The sequence below is a fragment of the Pseudophryne corroboree genome, chromosome 9 (assembly GCF_028390025.1).
Source record: "Pseudophryne corroboree isolate aPseCor3 chromosome 9, aPseCor3.hap2, whole genome shotgun sequence".
NCBI lineage: Eukaryota > Metazoa > Chordata > Amphibia > Anura > Myobatrachidae > Pseudophryne > Pseudophryne corroboree.
The window spans coordinates 60,709,934-60,722,601 of record NC_086452.1 but is presented as its reverse complement, the minus strand read 5'-3'; the positions used below and the strand labels follow the sequence as shown (position 1 = coordinate 60,722,601).

Sequence of the window (12,668 nt, the reverse complement as noted above, 5' to 3'; positions counted from 1 at the left end):
GTAAGGATTCTGTTGGATAGATTGATTATAGTTAAGTGATGAGGTGTAGATGGGTCTATCGTATTTTCCGTCTCTGGCGTTCCGGATATTTTGACGTCCGTGGCATATCCCATCGAGGATCTCGTCCCGTGTCTCTTCTTCCCCCCTCGTCTCGTCTTTCTTGAGGTCTGTACCTTCATCTCGGTTTCTGTCCTCTTTCTAAAAAATGAGGGGAGCCTTCCCTGCTGGAGCTAGGGGTGGGTCGTACCGTATCAAGTGCCTCACTGAGAGAATCCTCACTTGTGGATGACTCAAATTCAGAGAAGGTATACCCCTCTGGTTGTCTTCTGCCTCTATTCCTAGGGGGCTGGGGGTTCCATTTAAAGATATCACCCTGGGAAAAGTCCCGTTTGTCTCGTTGCAACTTATTCCGTTTACGGTCGACAATGGTTTTTTCGTAGGTGTCGAGATCCTTCTTGTGTCTCTCAAAAGTCGTCTGGAAGGATATGTCTTTTTCCCAGTTTTCAAGCTCTTTCCCCAGCTCCTCTATCTCCTTTTCAACCTGATCTAACATCAAGGTGTCATGTTTAACCAAGATGTGCAATAAGTCACTGGAGCATTTTAAGAGGGCGGATTCCCATTCGTGCTTTAGGCTTTCTGTAGCGAGGGGAAAAGAAGGGAAAATTTTGGGTCTGAGACCCCTTGGTACAATTTTGTTCTTGATGTAGTTGTCTAGGGTCGTGATGTCCCAGGTCAGACGGATACGTCTCTGAAGGGTTCGCTGTAATTTAGAAAAGGGTGTCCTCCAATCAGTGGGTGTAGTCTCGATGTTCAGGGTTTCCGAGAGAAGGTCTTCTAATTGTCCTACGTTCTTCCGTTTGGATAACTCATTTTTGAGAGAAAAAGAGGACATGCTGTGCTGCTGGTGTAATATTTTCCCTGAATCAGACTGTCTACTGAGGATGGATTATCGCTGTTCCTTGCTCTCGATTGGGAGTATTGGTTCAAGGGCTGGGTAAGGGGCCGTTTGTCTATTAGAGGCTTAGAGGTTTATGAGTTAGAGAGAAGCGGAAAAACGGGGTAAAGACGAAATGGAGTTTGAAGGCGATAGAGATTATCTGCCCAAGAAAGTAATAATATGGTCGTGCAAGGGATCAGAAGCTGAGCATAACTCAGCATGAACATCAGTGCGGGAACAAAGGTTTTTGATCCTGCACAGACCTAGATTCAAAATTACACTGTGAATTATCTAGAAACCAAAAATGGACAATACTATTTGGAAATTCCTGTCTGTCCGTGTGGCGGTGCGCCCGGAGTCATAAAAAATAGACAAAGGTATATGTACAAAGAGAAAAAGTATGACTCTTGTTTGGGCGCACTCTTATTATATTATCATAAATGATACCTAGTAGGAGATAAGTCAATAATAATGTTGTTATCGTCTTTAGTTAGTACCCTTCTCAACACGTAAAAACTCAAAACAAAATAAATTCAACATGGCCATGATTATACAATGCGGAAAATATGTCGGGATGAAACAACTTATTGAATTTGGAAGTATATATGAAATGTTCAGATCTTATTTATGCCTGGATAAATGCATAGGAAAAGTAGCTACATCTCAAGCTGCCTCCGTCTGCCCAAGATCTGTACAAACTTGGTTTGTATTAATGCAGCCCTAGTTGGGTTAAATACGCGAGTGGGAGAACCCACACACTGTTAACAATTCTAATTATTTGCCACTATCATAGGTAAGTGAGTCGTCACAATTGGAGATTGAAGAAGTAGTTAGATTGAGTATAAGTGGTGATACTGCTGTTGGCGTTTTTGATATAGGGAAGAAAAGCTTACCTACTTCACCAGGTATTCCCTAGCAGTCGCCTGTCTAGGTACTGACCTAGCCCACCTCCGTTTAGCTTCCAAGATCGGACGAGATTGGGCGTGAACGTTGGGGTATGGTCGTAGGGAAAACTTGCCTTATATCACCAATGAGAGTGCACCGAAACAGAAGGAATGATTCCTTCTTCAGAGAAAGAATAAATAATTGATCAGACTGTATTGTAGAATTGGGTAAGTCGTAGTAGACAAAATGGTGTGAATCTGCTGTCCACGTTAGACTGGAGAGACGTGTCCCTAGGAGAACACGTTCTCCAGAATCATGGATGAGAGTTCACAGAAGGAAGGAGAGTGGGAATATAGTAATATAGGAAGTATTGTGAGCACAGTTTATTTATAGCTCTAGGTCTCCTTTTGGTCACCTGTATAGTTTCAATATCGTGAATTTAAGTGACAGTAAAAGGTATCATACAGGTATCCCAGAGAAGGAGAAACACAACAAAAGCTGTAATCTTATGACCTTGTTTAGAACAATAGGTTAATGTAATGGGTGCCAACAGCTGGGTACGGGGTTAGGCGTGTTTAATACATCCTATTAAATAACATGAAAAACTGGTAAGATAACCCGAGAAAATCCAAATGATCATTTATGACAGTGGCAAGGTGTATTCCTGATGGTAACAGTTTGTATTATCAAAAAGACTTTTATACAAGTAATGATGAATGAGACTGATGAGTTGTCACCAATCAAACAGACCCCTTGGTGATAAGTCCTCGAGAGGACAGGCACATAGAATAAGTCTGCTTAGAGCTGGCTAGTTATACAGGTTGAGTATCCCATATCCAAATATTCCGAAATACGGAATATTCCGAAATACGGACTTTTTTGAGTGAGAGTGAGATAGTGAAACCTTTGTTTTTTGATGGCTCAATGTACACAAACTTTGTTTAATACACAAAGTTATTAAAAATATTGTATTAAATGACCTTTAGGCTGTGTGTATAAGGTGTATATGAAACATAAATTAATTGTGTGAATGTAGACACACTTTGTTTAATGCACAAAGTTATAAAAAATATTGGCTAAAATGACCTTCAGGCTGTGTGTATAAGGTGTATATGTGACATAAATGCATTCTGTGCTTAGATTTAGCTCCCATCACCATGATATCTCATTATGGTATGCAATTATTCCAAAATACGGAAAAATCCCATATCCAAAATACCTCTGGTCCCAAGCATTTTGGATAAGGGATACTCAACCTGTACGATCAAAACAAAATAAAATAAATTTCTGCAATCATGAATATATGCAGTGATTTAATTTGCATAAACCAAATCACGAGGCTGAGTCACCTGGTTACATCACAATTTGCTTGCATAGAGGAGTGCATGTGTATGCAGCACAGTCAAACTAGAAACTAGTAAGTGTTGAGCTACGGCAGAAGTGCTTGCTCAGACAAAAGGGCAGAGAGTGTGACTAAGTATAATCTGCATGTCCTATGGCTGTTAAAACAACCAACAGGCGGTGTGCCCGCTGAAAAAGCGGAGAACAAACTTGAAGTATCAAACAGGCAAAGGTGCCAAGGATAAGATAATTTGGTAATAAATATCACCCATTCAGTTGTTCTGATAGGAGAGGTGCCCACTGGAAAAACGCGTTTCACCCTGTCACGGGCTTGTTCACTTTCATTCTGAGCAACTCATAGGAAGCAGGGGTTAGAGTATTTAATGGAAACTGTCATTGATGTCAGCCAATGACTGGTCCCGTGGGCGGGGTTGAACTGAGCTGGTGGTCCTATCAATAGCATTGTGCTTTGGGGGAGGACTAGCTGATGTCACTAGATTAGTCAAAGAAGGGCGGAAGTTGTAAATATTACTTCCGCCCTCTTCAGGTGGCTAAGAGACGGCCCGAACGTGTGGCGAGTGGGTGTCCCGCTATGCGGGCTGGTGATAGACTGGGAGAGACCATGGTTACCGGCGCCTAGGTTCTGATCATACGGGCGGGGGGCCGCGATCGGCGGTATGCGCTGATGAGAAAGTGTACGGGCGGAAGTCGTCACCCTAGGCTCCGCCCATACCAACGACGGGTCGGTTGCTATGATGCTTGTGCCGCTGATTGTGATCAGTGAGCGGAAGTAGTACTTTGGTGAGGGCGGAGATGAACAGCTGAACTTGCGCCCAATTGGCTGGGTGAAACTGGGTTGCTAGGATACACACGGATTATGTAAAACACGGAGGGGGGAGAGGGGGAGAAGCAGGGTGCCAGGATGCTTATACTGCCTCGTATCTGTGCTATCTTGGCAGATTGTGATTGATTCTCAATTAAGTCTTGAAGGGAATGTGATTAAATGGTGATGCCCATGTTCCTGCCAAGGAACGGGAAATAAATAATGAGATTGTTATGATTAACCATGTACATAAAATGAGAAAATAAGAATGAAAAAAAAAAATATATATATATAAAAAAATATAATAATAAAAAAATATAAAAATATAAAAAAAAAAAATACAAAAAAAATATAAAAAAATATAAAATAAAAATATATTAATAGAGGTAAAATGGTTGAAAGAAGAAAGAAAATAAATATATGTTATTGAATGATAATAGTGATAATAAAAATTAATATTGTATATGGGATTAATTGTGAGATGGAGAAGATATTAAAATGAAAGTACATCAAGAAGATGATATGAATAGCAAAGATTGAGAATGATTATGAAGATAAGAGTTCTTGATTAAGGTTATACGTGTGGACATATCCATTTATGAGCATTGCAAGGTTGTGCTGGGATAGGTGAGTGATGTGGGGGACATGATGGGGCATATGGTTGGGGAGGGGAAGAAGTGGGAAATGGGGGAGAGGGGGTGGGGAAATGGGGGAAATGGTGCGGATGGAAAAGTGTGGAGGAGAGAGATGTTAATAAGAGATGTGAGGATGAATGTGGTGGGGTGAGTGTGAGTGTTAACCTGGGTGGCATTCCAGGAAACTGGCTGTTTGTATAGAACATGGCAGTACTAGATATGTGTATCTGAGTAAGTGTAAGTGTCTGTGCAGATGGTGCCTTGTGGTGGTGCAGTGTCGGTGTGTGATGGAAAATGATTAGCCTGGGGGAGAGAAAAGGGGAGATGATGGATGTGGTTGTGTGTGAGTCTAAGTATGTGAGTCTATAATGCCTGGCCCTGACTGGTGAATGTGATGTGACTTGTGATGAGTGGAGACTGAGTACTCCTATGTTGAGCATTAAGAAATGTTGTATTTTATGGAAAACTGTATGTGCTGTGCAGATGTGAGTAGGGAAATGTACCTTGGGTGATAAGTTTGAGAATTTTAGAAGGTTGTGGGTAGTGAATGCGTATAACTATTGGGTGGAGGTGGATAAAGGGGGAGAAAGGGGGAAGGGTGGGTTATGATGGAAAGAAGGGGGGGGGGGTTTAGGAAGGAAAAATGGAGGGGAGAGAAATTGGAGGGAAAATTATGTTTAGGTTAATGCTATGTATGAAAATCAGTAAAAATATTGGAAAGATAGAGTTGTGGAAATGCCATTTAAGGCACATGCATGGTGAGTCTCACAGGAAAACACTGTAGTTAATATTTTCGTTTAGGCCTTTGGGTCGGAGGCCATTCAGTTTAAACGTCCATTCACTTTCTTTTTTCAAAAGTTCTTTGGTAATATCTCCGCCTCTAATTCCCAGATGGATTTGTTCCAAGCCAAAGATTTTAAAATCCTTCTGATGATCCTTGTGATGGGTATGGAAATGTCTTGCAACTGTTGTTAACTGCTTCATCCTAGCAAGATCCGTAGCAGCATTTCGACAGGTGCCCAGGTGTTCCAAGGCTCTTTCCTTGAGTTTGCGCGTTGTCATGCCTATATATCTAGCATCACAGCTGCACGTGATGCAATATATTAGTGCTTGTGTGTCGCAATTAAAGAATTGTTTGATCATTATGGTCTTTCCATATCTGTCCACCACTGAATTTGTTTTCAAAATATGAGGGCATACTTTACACTTGCCACAGGGAAAAGAGCCCGTCACTTTAGTCGATGCTGGTGTCCCACTGGTCATGTAGTCAGTTATTTGATTTTGTCTTGTCGTCTTTCGGACAAAATGGCTTCTGACCAGGTGATCCTTGATATTTCTGGACCTTCGCCAGCTCATGTCTATTTTAGAATCTATATAAGGTGATAAGTCTGCATCCAGTTGTAGAATAGGCAGATGTTTTTCAATTGCCTGCTTAAGGAGTTTCCATTCCGGACAAAAGGTTCCGATGAACCTAACTTTAGTCTCATCTTCCTTGGTTTTGAGTTGAGGTTGGGAAATCAAAGAATCTCTGCTGGTATATAAAGCTTCCCTTTGAGCCCGCTTGAGAGAGCGTTTACTATATCCTCTTTCTCGGAGCCGATCAATCAGTTCATGACTCTTCATCTTGTAGACCCCTACCTCCGAACAGTTGCGCCTCAGTCTCAGGAACTCCCCCTTGGGAATGTTCTCAATAGTGGGGGGGGAGTGTGCGCTAGTTTGGAGGAGGATGCTGTTAGTGGCGGTTTCTTTCCGATAGAGTTCGGTGGCTAAAGTGCCATCCGGCGACTTGTAGACCCGTAGGTCCAAAAAGGCAACCATGTCTTTGCTAATTGTATGTGTTAATTTGATATTCAAGTTGTTACTGTTGAGAAGATGAATAAATGAGAGCAAAAGTTCCTCTGTATCATCCCAGATGATGAAGATGTCGTCTATGTATCTGAGCCAAATTAACACATGTTCTGTGTATCTGTCATTCTGTTCATTGAAAACGTGAGTCTGTTCCCATCTCCCCAGAAAGAGTTTGGCATATGTTGGTGCGCAGGCTGCGCCCATCGCGGTACCCCTGACTTGTAAGTAGAAGCGATCCTGAAAAGTAAAGTGGTTTTTCTATAGTACAAATTTCATCAGGTTGAATAATAGAGAGTTGAAATCATCATTCTTGCTGAAGTCCAGGAAGTGTTTGACTGCCTTAAGACCCATCTGGTGGTCGATACTGGTGTACAAAGCTTCTACATCCAGTGTAGCCAGTAAGAAATGCTCCTCAAAGTTGATATCCTGTATCTTGCGGAGCAGGTCAGATGTGTCCTGTAAGTAGGAAGGCAACTGTAATACGTATTCCCGCAGATGTAAATCGAGAAAACGACTTGGTTGTTTCAGCATCCCTCCATTCCCAGACATGATAGGTCTACCGGGTGGTCTTTGGATGTTCTTATGGACCTTGGGAAGGAGGTAAAAAGTGGGTACCCTGGGATTGGTGATAGAAAGATATTTGTGTTCTTGTTTAGTGATTGTACCAGTTGATGCTGCTTCGTCAATCAATTGAGAGTATTCCCTCATAAATTGTGGAATCGGATTGTGAGAGAGTTTCTTGTAACAGGCCGTCTGATTCAATTGGCGGAGTGCCTCGATGGTATACATCTCTGTGGGCCAAAGAACAATATTCCCGCCCTTATCGGACGGTTTTATGACCACATCTTTCCAGGTATTCAATTGTTTGAGTGCTTGTCTTTCTTCTTTCTTCAGGTTGTCTGAGAATCTATGTCGTTTATTCAGGTTTTGCATATGAATCTGATCAAATTCCTTAGCGACCAGGTTTAGAAATACTCGCACTTCAGGGCTGTTGTCATCTGGGGGAAAGAAGTTGGATTTGTTCTTGCACATTGGACGTCGATCGGCTGTGGGGTCCCTATTAGATTCAGAGTATAATTCTTCCAGGATACTAAGTGTGTTTCTGTCTTCCTCCGTCAGAGGGGCTACTAGGGTAACATCCTTTTGTTGACTCCTTCGTGCAAATAATTTTTTCAGCAGGAGTTTGCGACCAAATAATCTTAGATCTTTTTCCCAAAGGAATCTGTCAAAAGACTTTGAAGGGGAGAAGGATAAGCCTTTGCTAAGAACATTGGATTGTGCTGAAGTAAGGATTCTGTTGGATAGATTGATTATAGTTAAGTGATGAGGTGTAGATGGGTCTATCGTATTTTCCGTCTCTGGCGTTCCGGATATTTTGACGTCCGTGGCATATCCCATCGAGGATCTCGTCCCGTGTCTCTTCTTCCCCCCTCGTCTCGTCTTTCTTGAGGTCTGTACCTTCCTCTCGGTTTCTGTCCTCTTTCTAAAAAATGAGGGGAGCCTTCCCTGCTGGAGCTAGGGGTGGGTCGTACCGTATCAAGTGCCTCACTGAGAGAATCCTCACTTAGTATCCTGGAAGAATTATACTCTGAATCTAATAGGGACCCCACAGCCGATCGACGTCCAATGTGCAAGAACAAATCCAACTTCTTTCCCCCAGATGACAACAGCCCTGAAGTGCGAGTATTTCTAAACCTGGTCGCTAAGGAATTTGATCAGATTCATATGCAAAACCTGAATAAATGACATAGATTCTCAGACAACCTGAAGAAAGAAGAAAGACAAGCACTCAAACAATTGAATACCTGGAAAGATGTGGTCATAAAACCGTCCGATAAGGGCGGGAATATTGTTCTTTGGCCCACAGAGATGTATACCATCGAGGCACTCCGCCAATTGAATCAGACGGCCTGTTACAAGAAACTCTCTCACAATCCGATTCCACAATTTATGAGGGAATACTCTCAATTGATTGACGAAGCAGCATCAACTGGTACAATCACTAAACAAGAACACAAATATCTTTCTGTCACCAATCCCAGGGTACCCACTTTTTACCTCCTTCCCAAGGTCCATAAGAACATCCAAAGACCACCCGGTAGACCTATCATGTCTGGGAATGGAGGGATGCTGGAACAACCAAGTCGTTTTCTCGATTTACATCTGCGGGAATACGTATTACAGTTGCCTTCCTACTTACAGGACACATCTGACCTGCTCCGCAAGATACAGGATATCAACTTTGAGGAGCATTTCTTACTGGCTACACTGGATGTAGAAGCTTTGCACACCAGTATCGACCACCAGATGGGTCCTAAGGCAGTCAAACACTTCCTGGACTTCAGCAAGAATGATGATTTCAACTCTCTATTATTCAACCTGATGAAATTTGTACTAGAGAAAAACCACTTTACTTTTCAGGATCGCTTCTACTTACAAGTCAGGGGTACCGCGATGGGCGCAGCCTGCGCACCAACATATGCCAATCTCTTTCTGGGGAGATGGGAACAGACTCACGTTTTCAATTAACAGAATGACAGATACACAGAACATGTGTTAATTTGGCTCAGATACATAGACGACATCTTCATCATCTGGGATGATACAGAGGAACTTTTGCTCTCATTTATTCATCTTCTCAACAGTAACAACTTGAATATCAAATTAACACATACAATTAGCAAAGACATGGCTGCCTTTTTGGACCTACGGGTCTACAAGTCGCCGGATGGCACTTTAGCCACCGAACTCTATCGGAAAGAAACCGCCACTAACAGCATCCTCCTCCAAACTAGCGCACACTTCCCCCCCCACTATTGAGAACATTCCCAAGGGGGAGTTCCTGAGACTGAGGCGCAACTGTTCGGAGGTAGGGGTCTACAAGATGAAGAGTCATGAACTGATTGATCGGCTCCGAGAAAGAGGATATAGTAAACGCTCTCTCAAGCGGGCTCAAAGGGAAGCTTTATATACCAGCAGAGATTCTTTGATTTCCCAACCTCAACTCAAAACCAAGGAAGATGAGACTAAAGTTAGGTTCATCGGAACCTTTTGTCCGGAATGGAAACTCCTTAAGCAGGCAATTGAAAAACATCTGCCTATTCTACAACTGGATGCAGACTTATCACCTTATATAGATTCTAAAATAGACATGAGCTGGCGAAGGTCCAGAAATATCAAGGATCACCTGGTCAGAAGCCATTTTGTCCGAAAGACGACAAGACAAAATCAAATAACTGACTACATGACCAGTGGGACACCAGCATCGACTAAAGTGACGGGCTCTTTTCCCTGTGGCAAGTGTAAAGTATGGCCTCATATTTTGAAAACAAATTCAGTGGTGGACAGATATGGAAAGACCATAATGATCAAACAATTCTTTAATTGCGACACACAAGCACTAATATATTGCATCACGTGCAGCTGTGATGCTAGATATATAGGCATGACAACGCGCAAACTCAAGGAAAGAGCCTTGGAACACCTGGGCACCTGTCGAAATGCTGCTACGGATCTTGCTAGGATGAAGCAGTTAACAACAGTTGCAAGACATTTCCATACCCATCACAAGGATCATCAGAAGGATTTTAAAATCTTTGGCTTGGAACAAATCCATCTGGGAATTAGAGGCGGAGATATTACCAAAGAACTTTTGAAAAAAGAAAGTGAATGGACGTTTAAACTGAATGGCCTCCGACCCAAAGGCCTAAACGAAAATATTAACTACAGTGTTTTCCTGTGAGACTCACCATGCATGTGCCTTAAATGGCATTTCCACAACTCTATCTTTCCAATATTTTTACTGATTTTCATACATAGCATTAACCTAAACATAATTTTCCCTCCAATTTCTCTCCCCTCCATTTTTCCTTCCTAAACCCCCCCCCCTTCTTTCCATCATAACCCACCCTTCCCCCTTTCTCCCCCTTTATCCACCTCCACCCAATAGTTATACGCATTCACTACCCACTACCCACAACCCACAACCTTCTAAAATTCTCAAACTTATCACCCAAGGTACATTTCCCTACTCACATCTGCACAGCACATACAGTTTTCCATAAAATACAACATTTCTTAATGCTCAACATAGGAGTACTCAGTCTCCACTCATCACAAGTCACATCACATTCACCAGTCAGGGCCAGGCATTATAGACTCACATACTTAGACTCACACACAACCACATCCATCATCTCCCCTTTTCTCTCCCCCAGGCTAATCATTTTCCATCACACACCGACACTGCACCACCACAAGGCACCATCTGCACAGACACTTACACTTACTCAGATACACATATCTAGTACTGCCATGTTCTATACAAACAGCCAGTTTCCTGGAATGCCACCCAGGTTAACACTCACACTCACCCCACCACATTCATCCTCACATCTCTTATTAACATCTCTCTCCTCCACACTTTTCCATCCGCACCATTTCCCCCATTTCCCCACCCCCTCTCCCCCATTTCCCACTTCTTCCCCTCCCCAACCATATGCCCCATCATGTCCCCCACATCACTCACCTATCCCAGCACAACCTTGCAATGCTCATAAATGGATATGTCCACACGTATAACCTTAATCAAGAACTCTTATCTTCATAATCATTCTCAATCTTTGCTATTCATATCATCTTCTTGATGTACTTTCATTTTAATATCTTCTCCATCTCACAATTAATCCCATATACAATATTAATTTTTATTATCACTATTATCATTCAATAACATATATTTATTTTCTTTCTTCTTTCAACCATTTTACCTCTATTAATATATTTTTATTTTATATTTTTTATATTTTTTTTTTCTTTTTTTTTTAATAGTTTTATATTTTTTTATTATTATATTTTTTTATATATTTTTTTTTTTTCATTCTTATTTTCTCATTTTATGTACATGGTTAATCATAACAATCTCATTATTTATTTCCCGTTCCTTGGCAGGAACATGGGCATCACCATTTAATCACATTCCCTTCAAGACTTAATTGAGAATCAATCACAATCTGCCAAGATAGCACAGATACGAGGCAGTATAAGCATCCTGGCACCCTGCTTCTCCCCCTCTCCCCCCTCCGTGTTTTACATAATCCGTGTGTATCCTAGCAACCCAGTTTCACCCAGCCAATTGGGCGCAAGTTCAGCTGTTCATCTCCGCCCTCACCAAAGTACTACTTCCGCTCACTGATCACAATCAGCGGCACAAGCATCATAGCAACCGACCCGTCGTTGGTATGGGCGGAGCCTAGGGTGACGACTTCCGCCCGTACACTTTCTCATCAGCGCATACCGCCGATCGCGGCCCCCCGCCCGTATGATCAGAACCTAGGCGCCAGTAACCATGGTCTCTCCCAGTCTATCACCAGCCCGCATAGCGGGACACCCACTCGCCACACGTTCGGGCCGTCTCTTAGCCACCTGAAGAGGGCGGAAGTAATATTTACAACTTCCGCCCTTCTTTGACTAATCTAGTGACATCAGCTAGTCCTCCCCCAAAGCACAATGCTATTGATAGGACCACCAGCTCAGTTCAACCCCGCCCACGGGACCAGTCATTGGCTGACATCAATGACAGGTTCCATTAAATACTCTAACCCCTGCTTCCTATGAGTTGCTCAGAATGAAAGTGAACAAGCCCGTGACAGGGTGAAACGCGTTTTTCCAGTGGGCACCTCTCCTATCAGAACAACTGAATGGGTGATATTTATTACCAAATTATCTTATCCTTGGCACCTTTGCCTGTTTGATACTTCAAGTTTGTTCTCCGCTTTTTCAGCGGGCACACCGCCTGTTGGTTGTTTTAACAGCCATAGGACATGCAGATTATACTTAGTCACACTCTCTGCCCTTTTGTCTGAGCAAGCACTTCTGCCGTAGCTCAACACTTACTAGTTTCTAGTTTGACTGTGCTGCATACACATGCACTCCTCTATGCAAGCAAATTGTGATGTAACCAGGTGACTCAGCCTCGTGATTTGGTTTATGCAAATTAAATCACTGCATATATTCATGATTGCAGAAATTTATTTTATTTTGTTTTGATCGTATAACTAGCCAGCTCTAAGCAGACTTATTCTATGTGCCTGTCCTCTCAAGGACTTATCACCAAGGGGTCTGTTTGATTGGTGACAACTCATCAGTCTCATTCATCATTACTTGTATAAAAGTCTTTTTGATAATACAAACTGTTACC

The 12,668-nt window shown here is 42.4% G+C and overlaps 1 protein-coding gene and 1 pseudogene across 3 annotated transcripts in view; one reads left to right on the top strand and one right to left on the bottom strand.

Annotated features, from left to right (window-relative positions):
* LOC134957463 (uncharacterized) overlaps positions 1–12,668 on the top strand; it is an 87,722-nt gene that overhangs the window by 9,942 nt on the left and 65,112 nt on the right. The window lies entirely within an intron of this gene.
* LOC134959069 (5S ribosomal RNA) lies at positions 1,828–1,946 on the bottom strand (annotated as a pseudogene).